Consider the following 20693-nt stretch of genomic DNA (forward strand, 5'->3'; position numbering starts at 1 on the left):
AATGATATGTTGCAAGATTTTTTAATCACAAGCCGATCACAAGCGTTGATGAATTTAAAATCTATCATGCTCCCTATCAGGTGTTATGTTCGCAATGTCAGGAGATACGAAGCGTGGGCCTCTATTTAGATGCAATCACCTATGCATGCATCTTGAAGGCATGCGACTCTATGGAAGAAAAAAAGATGTCATGCTTGGCACTGTCTTGGTCGATATGTATGCCAAATGTGGTTGGAAGATATGCCCGTCATGGCTGTGGCAAGGAAGTTGTGGGCTGATATAGCCTGGAAGTCAAAATCTAGATGCGAATTGAGGACCTCTCTCCACCTGCAATCCCCTACATAGGCGTCTGGAAGGCATGTGGCTCAGTCGCGCTTTTTTATTCGTTGTAGTCAAAATCCAGATGCGAAGTGAGGGCCTCTCTCTAGATGCAATCACCTACGCAGGCATAGATGTTGCAAGCTTTCTTAATCACATGTCAATCACGGGCATTGATGACTTTCAAATCTATCATGGTCCCTGTTAGGTTCTCTGTTCGCAACGTCAGCAGATGAAGCCCTCAAGAGGCACTATCATAACTCAAAACAAATACGTGTTGATTATAGAAAGCACAAAACGTGCGTGATGAGGTCTCTTGGAGTGCATGGATACATGCAGCAGGAGCAGGGTCAGAAAGCTCAGATATGCCCAATATGCCTATCTCAAGGGTATCAGAATCCACAATGTGATTGCTAGTCGGGGGTGCAACATGTTCGTTGCAAGATACGCCCAATATGCCTATCGTAAGGGTATAAGAATCCACGATGTGATTGCTAGTTGGGGACTGTTAGCGGTACGATGTCATGCTTCGCGGTGGTTTGATCAATATTGTGGTTCCCTTTTATGAAACATAATGCTTGGAACTACCTTGGTCAACATGTATGCCAAATGTGGCAGGGCCACAGAGCCCTGGGCTGGGTTGTTCCCAACAGATGCAAACCAAGAGCATCTCTCTAGATGCAATCACCTATGCTTTTGTCTTGAAGGCATGTGGCACTGCCTTGATGTTCGGAATGTCATCTCTACCAGGAAGTACTTGGTCGTTGTTTTAATAATGCAAAGCAAGGACATTTCTCCTCATCTAATCACTTATGCTTGCATCTTGAAAGCATGTGGCACTACATAGAAGCAATGATCATGTATGCGAGATGTGGTGTACTTGAGAAAGCACCAAAAAGTGCTTGAGTATGCTTTCGTCTTGAAGGTAGGTGGCACTACGCAAGATACTGATATGGGCAACAAAATTCATGACGATATTGTTAGTCAAGGAATGTTGAAAATAATCCAGACCTTCCTGGACCCTCAATGCCAAGGTTCATGATCGTGTCCGAAATGTTGTCTCTTGGAACGCATTGATTGCGCGACATCCCCAAGAAGTGAAGGGCCAATAATTTTTGGGCTGTTTTCAGTAGATGAAAGCGAGGGCATGGAATCACATCTGCTTGCATCTTGAAGGCATGTGGCACTACATAGGACTCAGCTGTTATCTCGTGGGGCACATTAATTGCAAGATATGCCCCTCATGGCTGTGGCATGGAAGTTGTGGGCTGATATGGCCTGGAAGTCAAAATCCAGATGCGAAGTGAGGGCCTCTCTCCAGCTGCAATAACCTACGTAGGCATCTGGAAGGCATGTGTCTATGTCGCGTTTTTTTAATCGTTGCAGTTAAAATCCACATGCGAAGTGAGGGCCTCTCTCCAGATGCAATCACCTACGCAGGCATAGATGCAATCACTTACACAAGCATCGCATGTCGGATGCTTTTTTTTTCACATGCCGATCACAGGCATTGATGACTTTCAAATCTAGCATGCTCCCTGTCAGGTGTTCTGTTTGCAATGTCAGCAGATGCAAAGCGAGGGCCTCTATTTAGATGCAATCACCTATGCATGCATCTTAAAGGCATGCAGCTCTATGCAAGAAAAAAGATGTCGTGCTTGGCACTCTCTTGGTCGATATGTATGCTAAATGTGGTGGCAAGATATGCCCCTCATGGCTGTGGCAAGGAAGTTGTGGGCTAATATGGCCTGGAAGTCAAAATCCATGTGAAGTGAGGGCCTCTCTCCAACTGCAATCACCTATGTAGGCATTTGGACGGCATGTGGCTCTGTCGCGCTATGTGGCTTTGTCACACTTTTTTACTCGTTGCAGTCAAAATCCAGATGCGAAGTGAGGGCTTCTCTAGATATGAAATCACCTACGCAAGCATAGATGCAATCACCTACACAAGCATCACATGTCGCAAGCTTTTTTAATCACATGTCGATCACAGTCGTTGACGACTTTCAAATCTATCATGGTCCCTGTCAGGTTTTTTGTTTGCAATGTCAGCAGACATAAAGCGAGGGCCTCTATTTAGATTCAATCAGCTATGCATGCATCTTGAAGGCACGAGGCTCTACACAAGAAAAAAGATGTCGTGCTTGGCATTGTCTTGGTCGATATGTATGCTAAATGTGGTGCGCTTGAGAAAGGACAAAAAGTGCTTGAGGAGCTTCCTATCCGGAATGTCCCTTCAGATGCAATCACCTACGCAAGCATAGATGCAATCACCTACACAAGCATCACATGTCGTAATATTTTTTAATCACACGTCGATCACAGGTGTTGACGACTTTCAAGTCTATCATGCTCCCTGTCAGGTGTTCTGTTGAGGCAATGTCAGCAGATGCGAAAGTGAGGGCCTCTATTTAGATGCAATCACCTATGCATGCATCTTAAAGGCATGTGGCTCTATGCAAGAAAAAAGATGTTGTGCTTTGCACTGTCTTGGTGGATATGTATGCTAAATGTGGTTGCAAGATATGCCCCTCATGGCTGTGGCAAGGAAGGTGTGGGCTGATATGGCCTGGAAGTCAAAATCCGGATGCGAAGTGAGGGCCTCTTTCCAACTGCAATCACCTACGTAGACATCTGGACAACATGTGGCTCTGTCGCGCTATGTGGCTCTGTTGCGCTTTTTTAATTGATGCAGTCAAAATCTAGATGCGAAGTGAGGGCCTCTCTCTAGATGCAATCACCTACGCAAGCATAGATGCAATCACCTACACAAGCATCGCATGTCGCAAGGTTTTTTAATCACACGTCGATCACAAGCATTGACAACTTTCAAATCTATCATGCTCCCTATCCGGTGTTCTGTTCACAATATCAGCAGATGCGAAGTGAGGGCCTCTATTTAGATGCAATCACCTATGCATGCATCTTGAAGGCATGTGGCTCTATGGAAGAAAAAAAGATGTCGTGCTTGGCATTGTCTTGGTCAATATGTATGCTAAAGTGTTCTTGAGAAAGCACAAAAAGTGTTTGAGGAGCTTCCTGTCCGCAATGTCCCTCCAGATGCAATCACCTACGCAAGCATAGATGCAATCACGTACACAAGCATCACATGTCGCAAGATTTTTTAATCACACGTCGATCACAGACGTTGACGACTTTCAAATCTATCATGCTTGGCATTTCTTGGTTGATATGTATGCTTAATATGGTGCGCTTGAGAAAGCACAAAAAGTGCTCATGAGGAGCTTCCTGTCCGGAATGTCACCTCTTGGAATGCACTAATTGCAGGATGTGCGCAACAAGAGCAACACCAAAAATCTCTAGGCTATTTTCTGCGGATGCAAAAGCAAGTGTATCTCTCAAATTTCAGTCACCTATACTTTTTTCTTGAATGCTACTCTTACATCTTAAAGGCATGTGGCTCTACACAAGTGCTCGAGGAGATTCATGTTTGGAGTGTGGACTCTTGGAGTGCACTAATTGCAAGATTTGTCCCACGTGGGTAGGGGCAGAAAGCTCTAGTTTGTCTTCAACATAGGCAAAGTGAGGGCCTCTCTACGGATGTAATCACCTACACATGCATCTTGAAGGCATGTGGCTCTAAGCAAGATGCTGATATGGGCACAAAAAATCACAATTCTATTGTTAGTCAAAGGCTGTTTCTTGGTACCTTCACATAAAAACCACAAGATGGGTAATCACTTCAAATCGACGCAAGATGTTGGCAAGGAAGTTCGTCAAGGTTGTTCTAAGCATATGCAATCAAAAGGCCTTTCTCCAATGCAATCATCTATGGAAGCAAGCACCTATGCTAGCATCTTGAAAGACTTCGTAATATGCTGACATCGGTGAGAATTTATGATGAGAGTGCTAGTCAGTCACAAGCTATTCAGAAACAGGTTGTTCTTAGCAGGGAATTTCTTTATATGTATGGCAAATGTGGTGCCCTTATAATGTCCACCGATAGGCAACAAATCCACTAACAACTCTAGAGAAGAAGCAATACTCGTGAAACACATCAAGCAGACTCACAAAAGCATGAGAAGTTCTCATGTCCAAACTCTCATCACTATTACAGATAAGCCCAACGTGGCTATTTCAAAAGGAGACTTGCATGTTTTCTTTTTTTTTGAAACATGAAAATGTAACAACAAACAACTAATAACATTGACATTTGTATGATCACGAACATTGAGCTTGAAAAAATTCTAACCCTCCTTGTGGCTTTATGCGAGGTACCCCTTTGAAGCACTACGATCGGTATCCCATTTTTGCAAAGAATGCCTCTGAACCACGACAATCGGTATCCCAAACACTCTCAGGTAAAAAAATCTAAGACACTTTGATGAAATCTCTCTCTGTGCTTCATCTTCTCTCGGATAAAAAACTCTCTCTCTCTCTCTCTCTCTCTCTCTCTCTCCTTCGTTTTGAAGTCTCTCCTCCCATTTAATAAATATTTTAGACATAAATTAATAGCATCAAATAAACATCTTTTTTCATTTGAGAAGTGTTGAAATGCCATATATAGTTTCCAATATTTTACTTAATCTTAATCCGATACAAACTCAACTAACGAAGCACTCTAGTTGATTTCTGGAGGGCCTTCAATAATTGGTGGCTTCCTTTGTAGGGCTTAAGTAGGCTCATAGGAAAAGCATTGTGTATGAGCCAATGGTTGGGAAACTTGAGTTTATAAGCTATGTCATTGATTGGCTTCAAGATTTGAAAAGGACCATAGTATCTTTTTGCTAATTTAGCATAATACTTTTGATGGCCTGTAGGATTTTTGCCCGTCGTTTGCCTCAATCGAGCCTTGGGAAACTTAAGTAAGACCCAATCATTTTCTTTGAATGTAAAGGCCCTAATGTGCTTGTCATCAACAGCTTTTTTCCTTTCTTGAGAGATGGATATAGCCTCCTTAACCTTTGAAAAGATTCTTGTAGGGTAGGGCTATACTCATCAGCAGCAGCGAAGATCTTTCCATGTACTTTAAGTAGCAAGGGACTTTTAGGTCTTCCCTCTATGATCTCTAAAGGTGCTTTTCCTGTAGTAGTATGGACAATATTATTGTATGCATACTCTACAAGGGGTAAGTACTTCTCCCATTGTGACCATTGATCTACTTCTGTAACATAAGTCTTTAGTAGATCGAGTATCATAAGATTGTCTATCTCACATTGGCCATCCGTTTGCGGGTGGTAGGCCAAAGAGAAATTCAATCTTGTATCTACATTTTTAAAGAGACCTTTCCAAAAATTACTGATCATGCTAGGATCTCTATCTGACATGATGGATGTTGGTAATCCATGGTGTTTGAAAATACGAGATATGAAAATGGTTGCCATTTGGTGTGCCTTAATAGTCTTTTTGATAGGAATAAAGTGTGCTTGCTTGCTAAACCTGTTGACTATTGTCCATATTTTCGTATTTCCATGGATAGACTTGGGTAATCCAAAGATAAAAACCATGGATATACTCTCCCATGGTGAATTAGGGATTTGCAATGGCTAGAGTAATTCAGGTTCTTTCCTCTATCATACTTAGTCTTTTGGCATGCCACACATTTTGAAACATACTCTTGTATGTCCACTTTCATGGTAGGCCAATAGAAGTATGTCTCTAATCCTCGAAGAGTAGGTTGAATGCCTCTATCTCCACATAGGGAGGAGCATGGGATTCATACATGACTTTATCACAAAGGGAGTGGATAACACATAGCCTATTGCCATGGAGAAGATAACCATCCTGCAAGGTGAATGGTTCCTCTTTCTTCCCTAAAGCAAGGGCTGACATTACATCTTTGAAGTCAGGGCCAATAGCATACTCATCTATCATGGAAGATAGATCATTGTGAGTTGCTATAGACACCACATTGACTTTTGGTTGTCATGAAAGTGCATCAGCCACTTGATTGTGCTTACTAGCAACGTGAGCAATATGAAAATTAAATTGCGAAAGAAAATTTTCCCACCTCATTTGTTTGTCGAAAAGCTTTGTTTGCGTCATGAAGTACTTGAGACTTTGATGGTTTGTTCATAAAAATGAATGTAGTCCCCAATAAATAGTGCTTCCATGTGTCTAGGGCATGTAGAACAACTAAAAGCGCTTTCTCATAAATGCCCAAAACCTGTTCATCTGTATTGAGCCTTCGACTCTCATATGCCATGGCATGCCCTTCTTGAAGTAAGACTGCTCCAAGGAAATCACCACAAGCATCACATTGGACCTCAAATGGCTTTGAGAGATCCAAAAGCATGAGGACTGGTTGAGAGGTAAGCTTCTCTTTGAGCTTTTCAAAGTATTTTTTCTCCTTAGCAGTCCATGAATACTTAATGTTCTTCTTTGTTAATTCATGTAATGGTCCTTCTATTTGAGAAAATTTTGCTATGAAGCGTCTATAGTACGCACACATACCAATAAAGCTTCTTAGCTCATGTAGATTCCTTGGATTAGGCCATGCTTTTATTACCTCTAACTTTGATGGATCCATACGGATACCATCTTGAGAGATAATATGACCTAAGTATTGAATCTCTTGAAGGAAAAATTCACTTTTCTTTTGGTTGAGAAAAAGCTTGTTCTGTCTCAATGCTTGAAAATCCACTTGGAGATGTTGCTTGTGTTCCTCCAAGGACTTGGAGTATATGATGATATTATCAAAGAACACTCCAGTGAACTTATGATAGGGTCTAAATATTTCTCCATCAAACGATTGAATGTGGCAGGTGCATTGGTCAAGCCAAAAGGCATGACTAGATATTCGTAAAGACCAAACGTTGTACGAAACGCGGTCTTTAGGATATCTATCTCCACTATCCTTATTTGATGATAGCCACTTTTAAGGTCAATCCTACTGAAGTAGGTAGAGTCTTATGGTTTATCAAATAGATCTTCTACCCGAGGTACGGAAAATTTGTTTTTGATAGTGATATGGTTTAGTGCGCGATAGTCCACACACATGCAGTATGTTCCATCTTTCTTTTGCACTAAAAGGACTGGAGAACAAAAGGGAGAGGAGTGAGGCCTCACCATCCTTTTGTCTACCAATTTTTGTACTTGCCTCATAATCTCCTCTTGTTGATCTTGGGAAACTCAATAAGGAGGCTTGTTAGGTGGTGAGCTTCCTGATAGGAGCTCAATTTGATGGTAATCATCCCCTCGTTTTGGAGGTAAGTCCATAGGTATATCATCAATGAGCACATCTTGGAATCCTTATAAAAATTTAGACAAGTCTAACTCTTCTTGATTCCTACCATTTTCACTTGATAAACCATTAGCATCATTAGTGGATTCTTTGACAAAAATCATGTACACAAAAATTGAGCTTTTCATTGACTTATCAAGAGCTGGTGGATTTACAAGTGGTATAGTACGACCAGACTCATTAGCATCTATATACATGTTCTTTCCCTTGTGGATGAAGTAGGTTCTCCTTTCAGGGAACTTCATGTCTGCAGCCATGCGATCAAACCATGGCGCCCCTAGGATAGCATCCTCATGTTGGAGAGGAGAGATGAAAAAGTCTTCTTTGTCGACATAGCTGTGGACATGAAGCCTCAAATTCCCAATCAAGGGAGTAATGGAAGCTTGCTATCCCTCGAAAGCTGTGTCAGGCATTACAATATCTCCCATCTCAAAAGCTTGAATGCCCAACTTGGTGGCCAACTCCATTGATATGATGTTGTGAGTAGAGCCAGGGTCAAACAAGATGAAGGCATCATGCTCCCTTACCTTCCCCAAGCATATGAGAGAGATGATCCTTTGCAATGAGCATCCACTTTTGGAGCTTCAATGGTGGAAGCCCTAGGAGTCTCATTGCAAGCATTTTTCTTGGGACAAGAACAATAGCCATGTCCTTGCTCCCCACACTTAAAACACTTATGGTCCTTGCAAAAATCTTCAAGCTCTTATGAGAGAGTTTGTTTTTACCTTTGTAAACTCCCTTCTCCTTGGACCTATTGTTGTTGTTGTAGGAAGTGCCTTGGGAAGAATTTTGGGCATTCGTTTTTCCCTTTGCAACATTTTTGTCTTTGTTTTCCATGGGTTTGACATTCAGTCTAGCCCCTTGTTGGAAATTGATGCGGGGAGCAACCATGGTGTGGTGGATTACTTCGGTGATAGAACCAGGCCGTTGGGAGTTGACATAAAGTCTATCTTTTGGAAGACAGTAGCCTTGAGTTGTAAGTCCCAAAACTTTTCCACATATTTGTGAATAGATTCATGTGAGAGAAGCTTCAAACTACGCCATTTGGTGAGTACTTTGTCCTTTGCATCGCTTGCAAGGAATTGCTTCATGATGTAAATCGTAGAGTTTTCCATGTCTTTGGGGATTCACCATTGCCACGAAGGCTAGCCCACCATTGATGAGTTGATTTTTGGAAGTGCATAGCTACATGTTGTAGCTTGGAGGACTCCGTGAAGCCCTCGTCTCCAAAGGCCACATCAAATTGTTGGATGAAGGCTAATACTTTGTGGGTGGCACCAAAGGTGCCATCATAGGTGAGAAAAGAGATACTCTTTCCTCCCTCTTTGAACTTCTTGAGCTTTTGTGATCTTCGCCATGCAGGGTATGATTTGCAATGTCCTCCCCTCTTGTATTGTGTAGGAGAATAGCCATAGATTTCATCGAGAGAGGAGGAAGGTGAAGAAGAAGGAGAAGAGGGTGACCTTTTCTTCCTTGGTTTCCTTTTTTCCTTTCGGAGTGATGAGGAGAAGGACTATGTGTTGACCATTTCTTCATGGGAGGAGTTGGCAATCGTATAGACCGTCGTCTTCATAGAGCCACATCTTCAAAGGAACTTAGGGATTCATTACTTTCTTGTTATTTGGATTCCTCCTCTCATATGGGAGAGAGTCGTCTTTTGGGGGTCTCATTAAGAGGCCTCCTAAGCTCTCTCTCCTCTTCAAGAGGAAGGAAAATCCCATAAGCATGAAGTTGTTGAGTAACTTCGGCTTGCAAAGTAGGGTTGCCCATAGCTTGATGCAACCTAGTAACAATATAATTGATAAACATGGGGGCATCATCATTAGCACCTTCATGTGAAAAATCAAAGTTATCAATGTTCATTCTACTCTCTTAATTATTGTCATCCATACTAATTATACTATGTGTTTATGTAGTGTATTCTTTGGCAACTCAAAACCTTAGTTTCTACTCCTCTTAGCCTTTGAAAATAAGCACGTAAGTATCTACAGCCACGGCTCGAATTGGTTAATTATAGAGAGTAGTGGAGTGGGTCTAACATAGAAAAATTGTCAAGGGATAGCTCCTTTTGGACTTCTTATGGCTCAATAATGGTAAAGCCATAGGCAAGTGTAAAAAGACCCCATTATTAAGACCAAAGCTCCCTAGGTGTGCACCATATCCCACATAGTGGGCTCAACAAAACCGATAATAGATCCCAGTCCCACTTACCCTAATATAATTAACAAAATCAACCATTAAGCCCAAATGATCCCAAATGATATGAAATTTGGTGTATGTGCTCAACACAACATGCAAAAGATGGGTATAATGTCAAAAGTTCATTTTTGCTACCAGAATCACCCCTTAGACATCATACGTGTATGATGTCTGCTGATGAATTTTTGGGCAGAATTCATTCACAACAAGCATCCCCAAGTCTCTAGAAATAGCTTTCAAGCACTTCTACCAATTTTCATGCAAAAATGTGCTCAAAATCACAAGTTTCCCTTTTTCTGTTTCAGACACTCCGTCTTTTGCCTTTTGGGCATCAAGAGTTGGTCAAAACTCTAGTCTCAATGAGTACTTAGGGTAAAACCCCCCTTCTGAACACTCTGGTGCAGTCAAATTTTTCAAATTTGGTCTCTAGATCCCCCTTGAGACATTACACACGTATGATGTCCAGGTTTACCAAATTATATTTTTTGTTCATAGAACCCTTGCACATGCCTTCTTATATGCACAACATCAATCTGTCATACAAAATGTCAACAAAACTCTTTTTATTGCATTTTTTTTTCTCAAAAGCAGACTTTTTAGAGATTCTAAATGCAAACAAGCACTTCAACAAATAAATCAATGATGAATAGCTCTAGATCAAAATCACATCACTTACCTAAAGCTACTCCTACACATCATATGGGGTTTTGCATTTATGAGTTAAAAAATGTTTTAATGCCACACGAAGTAGAAAACACTTTTATCACCTCACAAACCAGTCAATTACCACTAACTACTATAATCTACAAATCCTAACTAAATCTACCTAGTCACAGACCCTTGGCAAGACACATGCTTCCTAGCTATCCACTTGATCTCGGAATAACCTCTTCCGAATCTACTTAAGAAAAATGCTTTCTTTAGCCAAAACTAAAGCAAGCACATGAGTGTTAATAGGAATATCTACCTAAGTCCTTGTATCCTTGACAACGGCACGAATGTTGAGTGTTGATAGGAATACCTACCTAGTCCTTGTATCCCCGACAATGGTGCAAATGTTGCAGGAGCGAATCACACCACCCATAAAGTGCATGTAGCACAACCTAGATCAACATAATGTCAATCGAAGACACAGTGACACGATAGGCACACGGAGGAAATCTCTTTAGCTTGTGAGTTTGATACCATCCTACACATACACCACTCTAGAAGGCCAACTGAACCACAATTTAGAATCTCACTGCTCTCAACTACACCACCAATCCGGCTTGCAAAGACCATAAGACGCATCTAGGCAAGTGAATGCTTGTATTGGTGATAACTTGCATAAAAAGTGGTCAAATTCTATTTTGAAACTTGCTGTGAGTTGCCAGTGTAGTGAGGAACCTCTGGAGTGAAATTCACTTCAAACTAACCAGTTAGACATTATACGCGTATAATGTCTAAATGGCACTTTTAGAGACCAAAATTGAGATCTGAGCATACCATAATGTTAAGCACCACAAGACAAGCTCATAGATCAAATTTTATCAAAATCTAAGCACATAGACATTATACGCGTATAATGTCTCATGCCAAGATCTGAAAGTCAAATTTCACTTTTGACCACATAGGAGGGTTGGAAATGATGTTTTAAGCCTACTTGCAAAATTTCATGTCATTCTGAGCAAAAAGACATTATATGCATATAATGTCTTAGTGGCCAGATCTGGGTCAAAACAAACATTTGGGCATACCCTAGTGTCCTAAAGCATAAAAGAAGTCCCTAGCCAAAATTTCATTGCATTTGGAGCTCATTTGAGCTTGTAAAGTCCAGAAGACAGATTTGGACATATTCATGCTTATATTGGCCATAACTTGCTCAAAAAATGTCCAAATTGAATTTTGAAAGTTGATGGGAGTTGCTTGAGTGACAAGGAATCAATGGGATAAAAGTCACCTCATTTTGCCACAAAAGATATTATACGCGTATAATGTCTCATGTCAAAATAAAGGTCAAAATCATAAACTGAGACTTGCAATGGGTAGAAGACATCAAGGGGAGTCTATAATTTAAGTTAGGAGCAAATCTGAGTCAGGAGACATTGCACGTGTATAAAGTCTCCAGGCATAGGTTAAGTCAAATTTTATTTTTTTTTGCCATAACTTCACCTTCGATATCGGATTCAAAAACTTTTTTTTATCAAAACGAAGCTCCAAAGTAGCTCTACGACTTTCTGTGTAAACCCTCAAAAACAATGAAAGACCCCTACGAGGTCACTCATTGTTGGTCAGCGTCCAAAAAAAAATTTGTTTAAGGCCTCAAAATTCATCCAGAAGTTAGGGGTGTCTAAAACTGACAATTTGAGGAAATTGTGATAAAACGGTCACGGTTTTGGACATAGTTTTGACTTTTTCCAAACCAAATCACTTGAACACTTTGGAATAAGCCTTCTTACATCAAGCTAGAGCTCTTAAGCCCAGAAATTATGTTTTCTTTACATTCAAACACGGCTTATACAAGCTTCGAAATCTTAGAGATAGAGGAGAATCCACCCATAATGGATCTTCCAAACTTGCATTTGATAAAGACCAAGTTTGTTGAGAGAGTTTTGACAGATCATGAGAGTGAAGGACTATATAGATATATTGACGACAGTGAGGTCAATCTATATAGGTGCTCATAGCCATACCCAGGAGAGTTGACGGATCACAAGCTCTTATATGTCTATACATACAGAATCGACTATCATTGGAAATCTATAGTTGTTGACAAGTATGGGTGAGAATACAAAGCTACAGAAATCACAAATCCACAGTATGCACTATAAAGAGGTGGATATTTGGTCAATGAAGGACCATAGATATCTCCACCAAACACGAGAATTCCGATGAGTTCCAAAAAGGGAGAGACCTAAATTCCCTTCTAGAGAGATAACGAGAGATGAAATGATCACTGAGATGGCAGACATACCTCCTCAAGTGAATCTCCCTCAAGGGCCAATCTCCAAGAGAACGACCAATCCCTTTGAAGAAGAGTCTAGGCATAGTAGAAGACCTAAAGCGAGAGAAGGATTAGGAGAGTATATGGTTAGACTTGTAGACAATTGGTGAGTTAGACCATCCCAGATCCAGAAATAGGTAAACAAGGAATACACTAGAGATAAATATCCAAGAGATCATGTAGCAATTTTCAGAAGAGTAATTAGAGCAGAGGAAGTTTCAAATTTTGTGACACAATTTGAGGGATTTGGACTAAATCTAGAAGATGATGCGGCTACATGGTTTGACTCAGTGGAAAGACATGTTTGAGAAATTCATCAAAGAATTATTGCAGAAAGGCATTTCTCACAATACGGTCTCGCAAATCCACAGATGCAAGCAAAAAGAGAGTGAATCAGTGTGCAAAGCGGCATTACGGCTCAAGAAATACGTCAAGTTCTATCCAAGAGTGGAACTTCCTATGCAAGCACGGTTAATGCTAATCTTTATCCAGGCGATGAGACATGCGAGTCTTCAAAAAGATATGCACATGATAAGGAGCCTGACACTAAATGAATTGATCAAAGAAGCTCTTTATCTGGTGGATAACTGTGAGAAATATAAAGAAAATGATTGTAAGAGTCAAGAGGACGACACATCCTCTCAGCACAATGATTCACAAATGAGTCAGTCCATGCAAAACCAGCAAGACCTATCGATCAAGAAAAATTTATCGAAATGGTCAAGAGGTTAGCTCCTCTTGTAAATTCTGATCCAAGGGAGCTTAAGAGGTGGGAGCTTAAGAGGTGCAAAATTGAGAGAAAATGGACAAACCATACAAGGAAAGAGTGTTACTATAGCATGGAATATGCTAGGGAGAGGTTTGTACAACCGGCTCCAATGGCACCTCCTCCACCTAGATACGCTATGGGAAATGCGCTAGGACCAGTAGGAGTTTCAAGGCCAAATCTTGTCTTAGGACAACAACCTACACTGCCAGGTGCTAGAATGCCTGTAGACATGAGATACATGCCGATGATGGAAGCATCTAATAAACAAGCGCTAGTACCATCTACAATGTATTATAACAACCAAAGTGGGTACTGCCCTTCGAAGCAAAAAAAAAAAGAGAGAAATACATGGAGTGATGAGGTCGGTACAATCTCCACCTCCTACGTTTTGACCTAAAGAAAGAAGGAATGTGATGGATGAAAGGGCATTGCAGTTCGTTGTGAACATATGATTAGATAGATCAGAGCATGTTTACATCCAAGAGGAATTGCAAGAAGAGGCTCCTCAACTAGAGTGTCACAAAAGCCGTGGAAACCACTTGGTCAAATAATGTCCTCAGACGGCGATCACACAAGTAAATGCCTATTGTCTTGACTGTGGTGTTATTCACTTGATCCACGATTGTCCAAAAAACCAAAACTATGCCAGAGAGATCACAACAAATGTGTCAGGAATCGTTCAACTACCTAGTAGCTCAAAAAATGAAAACATCATACCAATTCAAGTAGTTACGAGAGCGCAAGCTCAAAAGGAAGTTGAGGAGAGGCAAGAGACAAAGAAAATGGAAACTGACACGAGTCTAGAGACGAGTGAACCAAAGACTGATGCACGTAATCTAAAAACCTAGAGCAAACGAAATAGTTGGAAAGCTAAAAAGGCTAGGATAAAAGCACGTAGGGAACAAGAGCAAAAATCCTTGGCTAAGAAGCTTACCCAAGCTGAAGAGAAGATAAAACAACATGAAGAAAGGGTTGCACCTTCTCTTACAGAGGCAACACAACCTCCAGAAGAACCATCCATAGATGAGAAACCAAGAAGTGCTAATTTGGGAGGATCAATATTGGTAGAAAAGATTAATGAGCCATTTGATGCCCTCTTAAAAGCCTATGAAACACGGCTCAAAAAAAACCAAACTCAAGAACATAGGTGGATGACATATCCATATGCGAAACTAGAAAAGGATAGGCTTGAAATGTGCCAAAAAATGATTCAAACAGCCCAAGCTTTACTAGAACCACAAGTTGGAAAACCTGAGAATGTGATCCTTGTCCCACCAAACCAGGAACACAAAGAGCCAGAATCTAGTCATGAGCAAGGACCAAAGCTCAAGGATCTAGCATTAGAACCAAGGATAGTATTGAATACCACGGATAACTCTTCCAAGGAATTTCACATAGCTATACCTGATAGTTGTAAAGAAATAGATGGTCTTGACAAATTTTGGAAACAAGTTAGAGAGGCCAATTAAGCGAGTGAGATAAGCAGACGAGTAAAACAAATGGGTCATGGAAGAGGAGCGTCTCTTTCACCAATAAGTAATTTGAGGCTAGATCTGAAATGAACATAGAAGTGGAATCGTATTGGGGAGACAACGGATTTGTACAGTATATGGACATCAACACCATTTGCTAAGAACACTACCATATTATACGGGAGAATACGAGGCCAAGTTAGATGTTATTGCAATCCCGTCACAGAGACTATCTTCCAACAAGGTCATAGATTCAAAAGGGCTGATAGCCATCTTGTCAACACCAGTTACTTGTACAATAAAGTTAGCCAAGTTTCTCAGAATGCGACCAAACATGTGGGTTACTGTGGGAAAATTCCTAGAAAAAATTGGCGTTAAAAAGCCAATGACTCAAATCGAGGAAGGAATCAAAGAGCTGGAAATGCCTCAGCTTAACACTAGGCCAGTGCCATTAAACAAGGTAGGTGAGTACTACAAGGGAGAAGATGGGAATACCACTCTTCCTGTGGAATTTAGGAGTGTAAAACCATGCCAATCCTTGACAGTGGAACTAGTGTTTCCATCGCAACAACAGAGATCTGGAAAAAATGGGAAAAACCATCAATGAGGGCTACTAGGATGAAATTGTATCTTCCAAACGGACACATGGAAAGGCCCATAGGACTACTGGAAAAAGCAGTTGTTACTTCTTGTGGCATTGAATATGAGCAAAACTTTTCTATTGTTGACTTTGGTAAGAAGAAAAACTATGATATCATTCTAGGAAGACCATTCATGAGACAACTAAAAATGGTCTAAGACTGGGGTTATGACTATATCTACATGATACATTTGGAAACCATGACAATAATAAACTTGAAGGACCATAGTTACAGGGATGTGACAAGAACACCTATGAAGGAGTTTAATTCCGCTACTATAGCAAGATCAAAACTTCCAGCATGGTTGGGTAATCCTAAAGAACTATGGATGTGTGGAGCCTTGCAATGCGGAAGCTTAAAGCAAGAGGAAGGCATCCTAGAAAGGGCAATTGAAAATACAGATTATATCCCAAAAACCTTTCCTAAGGAAGCTTTAGAGCCACTTGAGTGGGAACACATCTTGGCTACTCTTGATGTGTGCGGTATTCAAGAAGATCCAGCAACGAAGTTCTATGATGAAAATGGCTATGATGTTGTTCCTTACTTTGCAGTGAGTGTTATCCAAGAAAATGAAGACAAAGAAGAAGACAAGTTCTATGACTCTGTAGAACACTTGGATCTCCAAGAAGATTCAAACAACGGAAATCCAGACAACCCAACAGGTGATAAGCATGAAACTTTAACTAATACAAGGTTTTATGATTGTCTAGATCAAAAACCTAGGAACCAATGTCACCGCTACAAGAGTAAAGTGCATCAAAAGTGGACTCCAAAATGCCCATTCGAAACACAACTGCAACAAGCATCCTCATACATGTCTCCCATACATGAAGAAAATACTCATCCAAGAACAAGACAACCATGTCAACAAGCTACCAACGCTCTAATCAAGTGGATATAAAAGTCATCCTAGAAACAACAAACAAAGAGCAAGCAAACAGTAACTTCATTAGGCAAAATTTGGACTCACAAAGGGGCCCTTTAAGGAGTTTGACTTTACCTCTCTCTACCAAAACGGGCGCATGGATAAATTTTTGCAAACAAACTCCAAAGTTGGCGAGGTTTGACAGTTAGAATGTCCTCTTCAAGCTCTATCTACTGATATATAGCACGCCATGAGATTCCTCATATTTTAGAAGATTCTTTTTTTATTCACTTAGATTCCGACAGAGTTGTCACATCATAGGTGAATCAAAAAAAGAATCTTCTAAAATATGAGGAATCTCATGGCGTGCTATATATCAGTAGATAGAGCTTGAAGAGGACATTCTAACTGTCAAACCTTCGCCAACTTTGGAGTTTGTTTGCAAAAATTTATCCATGCGCCCGTTTTGGTAGAGAGAGGTAAAGTCAAACTCCTTAAAGGGCCCCTTTGTGAGTCCAAATTTTGCCTAATGTCCATAAATAGACAAACCACAAAGGAAAAGTTCTAGAATGAAATCTTGATGAGGATAGCAGTGATATAATGATTCTTATGACATCCCCTACCAGAAACTCAGGTCATCACCATCAGTAGCGGCTTCCATGACAACCAAAGAAGTCCAAAAGAAAAGAACAAGTCAGAACCAAATTTTTTGACAAATCTGGATACCAAAGAGGCAGCTCGTCCAAAAGCATGTATGGATCAATAAAACAAATATCTCTGATGAAAAATCGCAAGATCTAATGCCAAAAGGACATCAATCAAAGTCTGCAAGAGCATCTAGAGAAAACACAAAGTCGCAAGCTTCTGCAACTCAGATTTGAGTTCCAAAGAAGTTTCTTTAAGCACAGAGAGGTAAAGAGTTTCTTTGGATTCCAAAACAAATAAAGTATCAGCTCCCAAACTCTGAATCTTGTCTCCAACCAAGCATACAAGAGCTAAAGTAAAGACCATTGAAGATTCACACAAAGACAAGGTGGATCCCAAAGCAGTCTCTTCAAACACAAACAAAGCAGGGACAAGTATGGGTTCCCAAACGAGCAGCATCAATGAAGCAGCCAATAATCATGAAGAAGTGGGTCCCAAAGGAAACCAATAAACTACAGTCACTGCACCGCCGCTTGAATTGCTTAAATTCCTCCTATAGTTACAGTACATTTAGAAGAGATCTCACTTCAAGCCAAAACACAAGACTACGAAACAATGCCAAATACGACAACCAACCATAAGGATAAAATGGATCCCAACGAAGCATCAAATAGATAAGTAAGCCTTTGAAAAATCTCTATAGCCTTCAATCAAGAAAACAACACATGAGCTTCAAAAAATATCGCATTGCTTAGAATAGGAAGCCTCGCCAACAAATTCCAATAAGCAAATTGCTTATACCCACATCTTGCATAGCATAAATCTTTTCCATGCATTGACTGTATATGATGAATAGGGCTACATTACAAGGCTTTCATAGGTACATTGTTTTATTGTCCAAGCACAACACATACCCTTGGTGATACCCTGTCGTCGAGGAAAACTTCAAATAGGAGGGGGGGAGGAATTCTAAATGTGGACCTAATATTATGAATATTAGAGGGCAATGTTTTGTGAGTTGTATTGAATTTTTGCGTTTGATTGTGACAAATTTTTGACAAAATTCAAAAGTATATGCCCTTGTGATAGCATTACAAGAGGATTACAGGGACAAACCCCATACATGAGCCCCTAGGGACATGTGTACAATGTACCTAGCGTTTAGAATTCTATTAGAATGATTTTGCTTATTTGGATGAGTTGATTTTTGGTTTTATTTTGTTATTTTTGTGATTTTCCCACACACAAAAAAAGGAAAAAATCCATAATCTAGGTGACACAGCTACTACTAACAAGCACAAAAGGGCCTTAACTTTCAAGTAAAATGATTGGGTCCTACTCAAGTTTCCCAAGGCTTGATTGAGGCAAACTACAAGCAAAAATCTTACGGGCCACCAAAAGTATTATGCTAAGCTAGCAAAAAGATACTATGGTCCTTTTCAAGTCCTAAAACCAATCAGCAAGATGGCCTATCAACTAAAGTTTCCCAAACATTGGCTCATATACAATGCTTTTCATGTGAGCCTAATTAAGCCTTACAAAGGAGAGCCACCAAGAGAACCATTAATTGAGGACCCGAGGATCAAGAAGCGGTGCTTCAGTCCAAATCCATCCTTCGACATGAAGACAAGGTACTAAGACATGGTAATATTATTCGACGGTATCTTCTTAAGTTTAAAAATTATCCTTTTGAAGATGCTAGATGGTGATGCAAGGAACACAACTTAAGTATACTATGAACATTATCAATGCTTACAATGCTACACTAGAGTAAGAAAATGTAAATGCTTTTTTAAATGAACAATGTTTTTGTCTTATAAGACTAATTCACTTTTTATTGTACACAAATTTAATTAGTATGCATGCTTATAATTTTTTTTTTGATGACGAAGTCTCCCAAACACCAAGTAGAATTTTTCACTCTACTTTGGGAATATGATCTGGACTAAAGAGCAAACATGCTTACAAAAGCTAAGTCTCCCAAGCACCAAATGGACTAGTCATCCATTTTGGAATGATATTGTAGGGTAAAAAGAGATCCTCAACCCGTTAAGAAACATAGACTAATGACTAAATATTTTCCTTCTCTACCTCATAGTCGAGGAGGACTATGGTTTCAAGATAGAGGTAATGTCATAACATATAGTATCTACCTATCTCAAATGATTTTCTCATATTGAACTGATCATTTAATGTTGGAAAATGAAAGGGAGCAAGAGTTGGAATATAGATATTTTCTTTTAGATCTATCTTAGCACGGGACCGAAAGGAGAAGGCTACCTCTCGTTAAGGGTCCAAAAGGGAGATGGTCTACCAAAGGTCAATGAGAAGCTAATGGATCTTAAAAGACCTTAGGGTTAGCTTCATTAAAGAAATCCAAAAGGTTAGTGTTAAAAGTCCTTAGACCTAGGACCTTTAGGTACTCTAGACCTTATACATGCTCGGCATGTGCTTGAGGTGCTTGTCCTGCTTGAGCTGACTAAGTGGCTTGAGTTTCTTGTTGTGCTTGATGACTATGGTGCTTGAGGTACTTGTCATGCTTGATGACCAAGGTTCTTGAAGTTGATCAAGTCAAAAACGTGTCCTACAAAGTAGGGGGCGAGCCCTAAAGGTAAGAGCATGAGAGAGAACACACACACACACACACACACACACACACACACACACACACACACACACACACACACACACACACACACACACACACACACACACACACACACACACACACAAGGCAAGCCCAAGACTCAAGAGGCAATAAGGACACATGTCAAGCCTCTACCCATGTTGTCCTCATGGTGTGTCTGAATCCTATTGAATGGCCTTTAAGGAGGTCCAATGAGAATTAGATGCATGCAATTAATTAAGCTCTCTCTATCAAAGGGGGAAAGAAGGACACTTGTCCAAATGCTAGCCCTATTGCTTGAAATGACCATAGCCTGAAGCCTGTCAAGGGCCAATAGGGATCAAGCTAGAGTCAAGAGAGAGAGAGAGGGGTTGACCAAGGAAAGGTTAGGGCTCTCAGTTTGGCTCATTCTCATGTTCGCACATTCTCCACCAAACATTGTTGTGTAGCAATTTTTATTGATATGACTCCTCTTTCAAGGGGGGCTACACAAAAACAAGGTGAAACATTAATTCATTATTAAAAAATTATTTACTTATAAACTACCAAAACCATACCTTCACATTTAAGATCTACATGTCATCCATGAGCTTTGTGATGGGAGAATATTGCTCAATTGTCTCTATAAGCTATAAGCCTTGAGGAATCCCTATTAACAAAGATTTAAATCATTGTCTTAACCAAATATAAAATAACTAAAAGTGGGAGCACTGGCTTAACTATTGGACAATTACACTTATAACATAGCCATTACATGGTGTCCTTGAGGGATTTCAATATAAAACATGTTTTATCAATGATTATAATTGCTATAAGACTCCATTGTGAGTTTTTATAAGAGCATTCGACATTGTCAAATGCCTCAAATATTAAATCCTCATATTGAGCTAGGGTTGCAGAAAAACATACCTCTCATGATAGGGGCAGAGAAGGAGCTCACAAGTCTCAAAATCAATATTGGCTAGCCAATT

The sequence above is a fragment of the Adiantum capillus-veneris genome, chromosome 22 (genome assembly GCF_014529385.1).
Source record: "Adiantum capillus-veneris isolate H3 chromosome 22, ASM1452938v2, whole genome shotgun sequence".
Taxonomy (NCBI): Eukaryota; Viridiplantae; Streptophyta; class Polypodiopsida; order Polypodiales; family Pteridaceae; genus Adiantum; species Adiantum capillus-veneris.